The sequence below is a fragment of the Sapajus apella genome, unplaced genomic scaffold (genome assembly GCF_009761245.1).
Source record: "Sapajus apella isolate SASKATOON/1434 unplaced genomic scaffold, GSC_monkey_1.0 scaffold135, whole genome shotgun sequence".
NCBI lineage: Eukaryota > Metazoa > Chordata > Mammalia > Primates > Cebidae > Sapajus > Sapajus apella.
This window is the reverse complement of record NW_022437075.1, coordinates 1,113,605-1,123,447: the sequence shown is the minus strand read 5'-3', so window position 1 is coordinate 1,123,447 and position 9,843 is coordinate 1,113,605. Positions and strand designations below refer to the sequence as shown.

Sequence of the window (9,843 nt, the reverse complement as noted above, 5' to 3'; positions counted from 1 at the left end):
ATCGAGACCATCCTGGTCAACACGGTGAAACCCCGTCTCTACTAAAAATACAAAAAAATTAGCTGGGCATGGTGGCGTGTGCCTGTAATCCCAGCTACTCGGGAGGCTGAGTCAGGAGAATTGCCTGAACCCAGGAGGCGGAGGTTGCGGTGAGCCGAGATCGTGCCATTGCACTCCAGCCTGGGTAACAAGAGCGAAACTCCGTCTCAAAAAAAAAAAAAAAAAAAAAAAAAAAATTTAGAGATGAGGTCTTGCTATGTTGCACAGACTAGTCTGTAACTCCTGGCCTCAAGTGATCCTCCTGCCTCTGTCTCCTAAAATGCTGGCGTTACAGGCATGAGTCACCATGCTTGGCCTTGTTTTCAGTTCTTTTTGTTTGTTTGTTTGTTTGTTTGTTTTGAGATGGAGTTTTGCTGTTGTTACCCAGGCTGGAGTGCAATGGCGTGATCTCAGCTCACCACAACCTCCACCTCCTGGGTTCAGGCAATTCTCCTGCATTTGGTGTTGTATTCTCTATCATATCTTTGTCTATAAATAAAAGCCTTATGTGAGTATGCTACTGTAGTCTTATGAATCTTTTAAAATATCCAACTTCTGAAATATTTATAGGTTTAACTACAGATAAAGAATTCAGTGCATATAGGTAATGTGCACATATTTCCAATCTTTTCTGAGATAGCCTAGCAAGCAGTGGCATGCCAGTAGCTTTGACTACATTTAATTCCCATTTATTGGTTTATATAATTTTTTAAAAACAGAATCAGAAGTCTTTAGAGAAGAGGCTGTTTTCAGGTTGTGACAGAAAAGGTACAACATGAGTCTAGGAAATATTGCATTGGAAACTGAAGAAATTCTCATAGAATAATGTTTATTTATTTGCTTTCTATTGCTATCCTGGCAGATCACCACGAACTTATGGTTTAAACAACGCAAATATGTTATCTTACTGTTCTGTAGGTCATAAGTATAACAGAGATCTCACAGGACTAAAATCAAAGTGTCGGCATGATTGTGTTTCTAGAATCTCAGGGAGAATCTGTTTCTTGCTTATTTGAGTTGTTAGCATATTTAAGTTCTTCGTGGTTGTAGGACTGCAATTTTTCTTGATGGCATCAGCTGAGAGTCATCCCTAGAACATGTAAGAACTTTTACAAAATATTAAAGGAAGAAGTAATACCGATTGTATACAAACTCTTAGAAAAAGATAAAGGTTTGAACAGTTCTGGACTATGTGAAAGTTACCATTAACAGGACACCAAAGCAGGCAATGACATTAAACAGAACTATAGACCAATAACTGTGTGAATATAGGCACAGAGCTTTCATAAAATTTTAGCAAATTGAGGCACTTGTCCTTCAAATTGCCCACTGGGTCTCATCCAAGCATACTTGCCTTTCTTTCCTGTTCTAAAGCCTTTTTAAATAAATTTGCACTCATGCTAAAACAAAAAAAATTTAGCAAATTGAATTCAGCCATATACAAACAATAATAAAACTTATTGAGGTTTATCAAGAATACAAGTTCGATCCAATAATTCAAACTCTATTAATATAATCTATATTAACATACTAAAATAGAAATCTCAAAACTGTAATAAAAGCGTTTTACAAAATTCAAAACTAAGTTTTGATAAACTCAGCAAACTAGAACAAGATGATTTCCTCTACCTGATATAGCACATCTATGAAAAACAAACAGCTAACAATACATTTGATATATATGTGATCAAGTATTTGATAAGCTGATTTTTCCCAATATTATTATTATTAGGAATAATAAGATAAATTTGTCAACATTCATAATTTCTAGTTTAAAAAAAAAAGATTGAAAGATTGTACAGGCAGAACCCAAACTGTCTGTATTTACATATGACATGATAATATTGAAAATTCCAAATTGTCTACTAAAAAGCTACTAGCTCTAATAATTGAGTTTAGCAAGGCCTAAGATAAAAAGGCTAGTGTGCAAAAAGTATGTGTCTCTATACTGGGTTGATGTATTAGCTAGCAAATACATGCTTGGCAACTGAAAAAAGGCATTTCACAATAGCATAAAAATAAGAAATATTTAGAAATAAATTTAACAAAATATGTTCAAGAACTGTAAAAACATTGCTGAGGGACATTAAAGAAGGCATAAATAAATGATACAGCAAGTTCCTGAATCTGAGATTTAATACTTTTAAGTTGTCAGTTTTCCTTTAACTGTTCTATAGGTTGAGACAATCCCAGTAAAAACCCAATTTTTTAAATAAAAATTTACAAATGTATTCTGAAAAGTTATATGGAAATACAAAGGGCCTGTACTAATTGTCAAAACAATTTTATAAATAAGAATAAATTTGAAACTGCATGCCTTTCATGTCACCTCTCATTTACCCGATTCATTGCCTGGTCCTCTCACCTGTGGGCTGAGCACTGGCTGACATTATCACAGCTTTGGCATGACTTATGAAGCAAGGGATATGATGGTGACTGAGGGTTGGAGGAAGAAAAGAGATTCAGGATCTTGGTCACTTCGTTTCCTTACTTCATTGTGGTCACAAAGATTTCCCTCAATTATCTCCTAGAAGTTGTATAGTTTTGGTTTTACATTTATGTCTATGAATTGTTTTGGGTTAAATTTTGGAATAGAACTTGCTGGAAAAAGGGGTTAAATTATCAGGAAAAATGGCAAATTATAAAAATGGCTACATTTTTGGGGGAAAAAAAGCAAATAGCAAGATGATGGTGTTATTCATAGAAATAAAAGTGACAGAGAGAGTTAGACATGGTGATAAAAGCTGAGAAACCGGCCGGGCGCGGTGGCTCAAGCCTGTAATCCCAGCACTTTGGGAGGCCGAGGCGGGTGGATCACGAGGTCAAGAGATCGAGACCATCCTGGTCAACATGGTGAAACCCCGTCTCTACTAAAACTACAAAAAATTAGCTGGGCATGGTGGCGTGTGCCTGTAGTCCCAGCTACTCAGGAGGCTGAGGCAGGAGAATTGCCTGAACCCAGGAGGCGGAGGTTGCGGTGAGCCAAGATCGTGCCATTGCACTCCAGCCTGGGTAACAAGAGCGAAACTCCGTCTCAAAAAAAAAAAAAAGAAAAAAAAAAAAGAAAAAAAAAAGCTGAGAAACCTGTTCATTTTGGAGCACATTTAAATATCACAGAAGCAAATTGGAAAGTCAGAAAAAAAATTGGAAAAATGAATCTAGAACTCAGGGAATAGTAAGGATGGTAGGGAACGTTTAAATTAGTAAAATGGAAGATGTTTTAGAAAACTCATGAAGGTTAAGTGACCTGAAGATGCAGAAGTGGTCACTGGGCTAAAGTGAAGAATAAATATGGTGAGGAGTGGCAGGCTTGCGTGACAGGCATGCATTCAGTAAAGCTATCACATCACAGCCCAGTGAATATTCTCAGTATCAGCACATCTCTTAAACCAGCACCACAGTCAATAATCAAAATCTCCTTCATCCACCAAAGGGTTTTAACTCCTAGCATTTATGACTTACTAGTGTTCCGTATTCTAACATAGATTTTGCTCATCTTTGCGTTTTTTACTCTTGCTAAACTCTCAGTGGCATATCTTCATTTGGAGAGATGTTTGTCTTTTAAGTTTAGTCATGGCTTCTTGCGTCCTAGTCCTACTCCTCCTTTTCCTTGTGCTCCTCTTCCTCCTTCTGTTCTTTCTCTCCCTGCTCCTTGTCCCTTTGCATCTTTATCTTCTTATTCTTTTTCACCAGAAATCCCTTAGGTTGACAGAGATGGTGGTATGTAGCTATATGTGCCACATGTGGCCTAGAGTATAGGACTGATAAGATGTGATTCATAACAATATGGATAGACTATGCAATTGTGGGTTAAAAAAAAAAACAAAAAACCCTCTGCATGACCTATGCTTAAGGGGACCTTAGCACTTCCTCAGTAAATTTCTGTTGATTTGTGTCTCTTTGGGTTGGTTTCCTGCCTGAGGATGTGACAGCATGGATCATGGACATTATGGTTTCAAAGTACATTTCCACAGAAGGGGATGACAAAATAATTGCCTTTATATAGAAAATGAGTCATAGGAGGTTTCTCTTTGAAATTCTTAATTGTTTACCAACAGTTTCCCTAAATGCACCAAGATTCCACCCTCACATATGTGGCACTTGACTACACGGCCTTCCAGCTATGACAGGAAGCATTTAAGTTTTTGCTGTAAAGGAAAGAAGAGATTTGGAGCAGAAAGTGTCCTTACTCTGGGGTGTTACTGAACTCCTCTGCTGAGGAAGGAATTTTGGGGCCAAACAGCAACAATAAGTCTATCAAGCATATAGCAAACATATTCCTGATAGTGTCACATGCACCGCAATATAAAGATATCCGAGGATAATTAATATCAGGGTCTGAAGTGAGATATTTATGGTAGGGCTAGAATATGCCAAAACAATGTTACAGGAATGGCGAGACCCAAATGAACAGAAATAATAGGGGCTGTTAAATTATTTCAAGTCCTACTCTACATAGAGTGTCACAATGAGAATGAATACTTCAAACTTTCTGATAACTCTATAAACACTTGCAAAGAATGAAGCAATAATTTCCATATTATGGATTCTTTGGGTAGCTTTCTAAAACTCGAAACTAAATATTGCAATCTAACTAAGATAGAATTTCTTCTGAAATAACCAATGCTTCAAGAAAGCTGTTTTTAAAAATAACAGAAAGGTCAATATAAGAAGTCAATATTAATACTCCACCAAAATCCATATTTAATGCAGATATTCATTTATACTTTAAAGAGACAATATACAAAGTACCTACCAGATTATTTGCTTTTTTTTTTTTTTTGAGATGGAGCCTCGCTTTGTCACCCACGCTGGAGTACAGTAGCACTGCCTTGGCTCACTGCAACCTCTGCCTCCTGGGTTTAAGCGACTGTGTTGCCTCAGCCTCCTGAGTAGCTGGGATTACAGGCACACACATGCCTGGCTAATTATTATTATTATTATTTGTATTTTTAGTAGAGATGGGATTTCACCATGTTGGTCAGGCTGGTCTGGAACTCCTGACCTTGTGATCCACCTGCCTCAGCCTCCCAAAGTGCTGGGATTCATGTGTGAGCCACCTCGCCTGGCCCCTGATTATTCTCTTTAAAGCTGATGAAAATGAAAGAAACATGAAAGATAATAATGCTTTGCAGATTACTCTTTAAATAAAAAGATATTTAGAGAATATGTGAACTTTTAGAAAAACACAAATAAGAATAAATGTGACAAAGTTTGAAGTAAGATTATTTACTTATTTTTTTGAGACGGAGTCTCACTCTGTTGCTCAGGCTGAAGTGTAGTGGCACCATCTTGGCTCACTAAAACCTCCACCTCCCAGGTTGAAGTGATAATCCTGCTTCAGCTCCTGAGTAACTGAAATTACAGGTGCACGGCACCACATCTGGCTAATTTTTGTGTATTTAGTAGAGACGGGATTTCACCATGTTAGCCAGGCTGATCTCAAACTCCCAACCTCAAGTAATCTGCCAGCCTTGGCCTCCCAAAGTGTGGCAATTGAATTAAGTAAGATTTAAGGGCTCATAAATTTGCTATATAAATTAACACTATTGGCATTTCAAAATATAGATTATAATTACAGAAGTTATAAAGATAAATACAAGGAACTTACATGATTCATCAGGAATTTTCATATACTAAAATATAAAAACTCTAAGTAAACAAGAATATGAGACTATGAGCAAGGTACTAGCAGAAAATAGAAATTTCAACAAGAAGCTTTTTTCTCTTTTGATTTTGGTCATTTGTGTAAAACAAACTGAAAAACATTTTATAAATATTGGAAACTTAAAGCCAGCCATGAGAAAGTAATAATGCCTTTTCTTGAAAGATTAATATTCAAGCTATACAATTTAAAGTGTTATTAACTATTACTTTTAAATTAAATACTGTTAATAATTTTTAATAAGGACAACTGATATTTTGAACCAGTTTGAACTAGCTCATGGATTTGTCAGTTTCTTTAAACAAATGCTCAGCTTTCTCAGCCTGTCCTAAGTATGCACCTACAAATCTAGATTCCTATTCTGCTACTCTCCTATCTCTCTAAATTCCAAACACATAGGATTTCTTCCAACTCCTTAAGGCTGTATAGAATCAATCTAGGTGATTTCCCCACTGTCAGAGAGAATTGGACCTAATTATGTTTCAAAATAGATTTTCGAAAAATGTTCTGTGTATCTTCCTAAGACTCAAAGTGAGAGATTTCTCATAATTCTCTAAAGTTAAAATTTTACTTCTGTAACACTATTTCAAAATTTCCTGAACTTCAATTAGACTGGATAATTTTTGTATAGCTAAGATAGTCATTTTTAGTTCTATTATAAGAACTAAAATGGGGCAGGAACATAATTGGTGTTATTTGCCATTGCATCCAAAATTTTTACCATGTAATAGTTTGCTACATGTTAACAAATATCGAAATGAATGATTAGATGCCATGAAGAAAACAGACTCATAACACTGTAATCAGATTACAAAATCAGTTTGTCTTGGCTCTACAGGCAAAGCAGAACCAAGAGACCCATGTGTCACTACTGATGAGCACAAAGGGGTTGAATGCTAGGAAACATGAGGCCACCGGCACAGAACTTTTCACCATCCAATGGCCTGGGTTTTCAGCTGAAGTCATCCAAACAGTTAATGTACTATAGATTGAATAAAAGGTGAAAAAGGAGCAGACCAGGATTAGGATAGCGTATGTGGCTGTGGCCTCATGGGAAGATCTGGAGGAGAGTCTATGACTGAACGTTTTGGACTTGCTGCTTGTGCCTGTGCAGGACAAAAACCATGGAGCCACTGGCCCAGACCATGAAAACCAAACTCACAGTCGGGGGAAAATATGTGATTGCATAGAATAACCCAAATCTGTCTTAAATTGTGCAGGAACAGACTCCATAATCTATTTCTATGTTAAGGTTTTCCTGTTCAATGCACCAGTCACTATTTTAAGAATACATGTGGGTGTGGGACTGGGGTTATAATCCCAGCTATTCATTTCTGAAAAAGAAAAAAAAAAAAAAAAAGAATACATGTATTCATCAAAAGATGCAAAATCCAGCACAAGAAGCAAGAGAAGCCAATGAACTTTGAATATCTAATCTTGAGTTCCATCCACATCCATATACTGGGGTTGAGCTTAATGGCTTGGAAGCCTTTGAGGAGGCAGATACTGCTGAAGGAAACCCCTGTGCCTATTCTGTAATAATAAAGTTTACATCCTGCATCATCCAGAAAATATTTTGATCCAAAGGCCTCCATTGTTTGAGGTATCCCTTTGTAGGAAAGGACCGAGCAGTTGGCTAAGGTCAGTTGGTTGAGAATCAGGTCTGTGGGTCTCAACTTGTGTCCAGTGAGCAAAGAGAAGCTGTAAAGACAAAGGAGTGAGGAATTTACCAAAATCCCAATTCCAGTCTGAGCAAGGAAGATTTCAACTTTTTAAAATCAATTGGCTTAACATCTAGGATGTGTTGATTTCAGTTGCAGTCAGAGGCTTAAGTAGGAAAAAAAACCATAGATGTCTTACCATCACTATGGAGAGTACTTTTCTGTGCTTATCCTATCTCATATTTCCCACTTTAATTGAGCATTGACACCTTATGGTTATTTGCCCAAAGGCAGTTCCTGAAAAACTACATTGGAAATAGCCTCAGTGTCCAACTACAAGTGTCTGGGTGAATGAATGAGTGCAAAACTGCACAACACATCACCACAGCTTTAGAGACTAGTAAAGATCTCTGTATATCTGTCCCATCAGTATTGTTTCAGGATTTTTCCAACACCGTTGAAAACTTAGGAAACATCTTGAACACAACACAAATTTTGTGATTGTTCCTGGTTGCTTTGTCTGCAGGAAAGACGAGATGAATGCAGAAAACTGTACCCAGCTAAAATAAATCATGTAGGAATATAAAAACTCACACAAGGACACAATCTGAAAATCTACTGGTAACCTCAGTTCACCCTACGGTGTGAGCTAAACCCATCCATATTAGCATTACATTTTCCATCTGATTTTATGTAATTCTCCTACCACCAACCACTTCACAGTAACTCACACGCTGCAACTCTTGACTCCCACTTTCACAAGCAAAATTCAGGGTTTTTAAGTAAACAGCCATATTTATCATTTATTTATTTATTAAATATTTAACATGTAACGTTGCATTGTCTTATTTATTAGACTTCTATATTTTATGTTTCACAGATGATATTTTGTGTCTCCATAAGCCCTGGGATTTTATTTTGTATTTTGCATAATTCTGTATTTTTCAGGAATGCATACATTGCATTATTGTAGAACTGACTTAATGGAGTTTTGCCAGGGTATGTTTTGCATTGAAAAATTCACAATTCAGAATATACAACATATACTATATATTTTTAAGCAAGTAAAAATATATAAAACGACAGAGTGCTAACAGAAAAGGAATAGAACTGATAGTGTATACAATTTTCTTCTGTTATACCTTTGTCTTTTTACAAATCTAAATATTTTACATAATTTTTATACAATATTAAATCAAGGTGAAATTTGAAAAATCCATGCAATGAAAGGTGAAATGAACAAAAAAGCGAGCTTGTATGTCAGCATGATTGCCAGTGCAGGCAAGATTTTTTTTAAAAGCCTTCATATGGTTTTTTTTTTTTTTTTTTTTTTTTTTTTTTTTTTTTTTGAGACGGAGTTTCACTCATGTTACCCAGACTGGAGTGCAATGGCACGATCTCGGCTCACCGCAACCTCCGCCTCCTGGGTTCAGGCAATTCTCCTGCCTCAGCCTCCTGAGTAGCTGGGATTACAGGCATGCACCACCATGCCCAGCTAATTTTTTTTTTTGTATTTTTAGTAGAGACGGGGTTTCACCATGTTGACCAGGATGGTCTCGATCTCTTGACCTCGTGATCCACCCGCCTCAGCCTCCCAAAGTGCTGGGATTACAGGCTTGAGCCACCGCGCCCGGCCTCATATGGTTTTAAACTTAGACACACATGAATACACACACACATATGCAACTGAATATAAGTAAAAGTAATGAAATCTGAATGAGAACGTTGGAGAGGATCATTAACAGTATCTTTGTTTTGATTTTATAATATAGTGTTGCAAATGTTATTCTGGAAGAAACTAGATAATGTAATATATACACAAGATCCTTCAGTATTATTTTTTACAGCTGCATGTAAATCATTAATTATGTCTATATGCATGTTCAATTTAAAATTATATGTGTATATACAAGGCAAAAAATACAAAATATTTAAATGTCATGTCTATAATCATGTTTTGCCAAAATGTATTGGTATCGATACATTGAAAAAATAAGCAATATTACACTAAGAATGTGTGCAATATTACACTAAAATTAGGTAATTTTAAGGAACTATAGAAGCATAATGTAAAACTATTAAAATATGAGGATCAGAAATAAATAATAGTGGAGACAAACTATAGCCAAAGATTACATTCCTAAAGATATTTTTACTATATAGGTGTCTTATTTAATAAGACTCCAATATAAGTGGTAATTTTTCTAAAGTTTCTCAAGTAATTATGAAATATCAAAATTATAAACAAAAACTAAAGAGAAATGAAGACAATAGGTAGCAACAAAATCTAATTGCTAAATATGGGGGGGAAAGGCCAGGCGCGGTGGCTTATGCTTGTAATCCCAGCACTTTTAGGGAGCGAATCACTTGAGGCCACTTCGAGACCAGCCTGGGCAACGTGGTGAAACCCCTTCTCTAATGAAAATACAAAAATTACCCGGGCGTAGTGGCGCCCGCCTGTAGTCCCAGCTACTTGCG

At 36.4% G+C, this 9,843-nt stretch overlaps 1 protein-coding gene across 1 annotated transcript in view; it reads right to left on the bottom strand.

The window, feature by feature from the left end:
- The window catches only part of ZNF772 (zinc finger protein 772), a 70,648-nt gene that overhangs the window by 18,682 nt on the left and 42,123 nt on the right, over window positions 1-9,843 (bottom strand). The gene's annotated exons all lie outside the window — the stretch shown is intronic.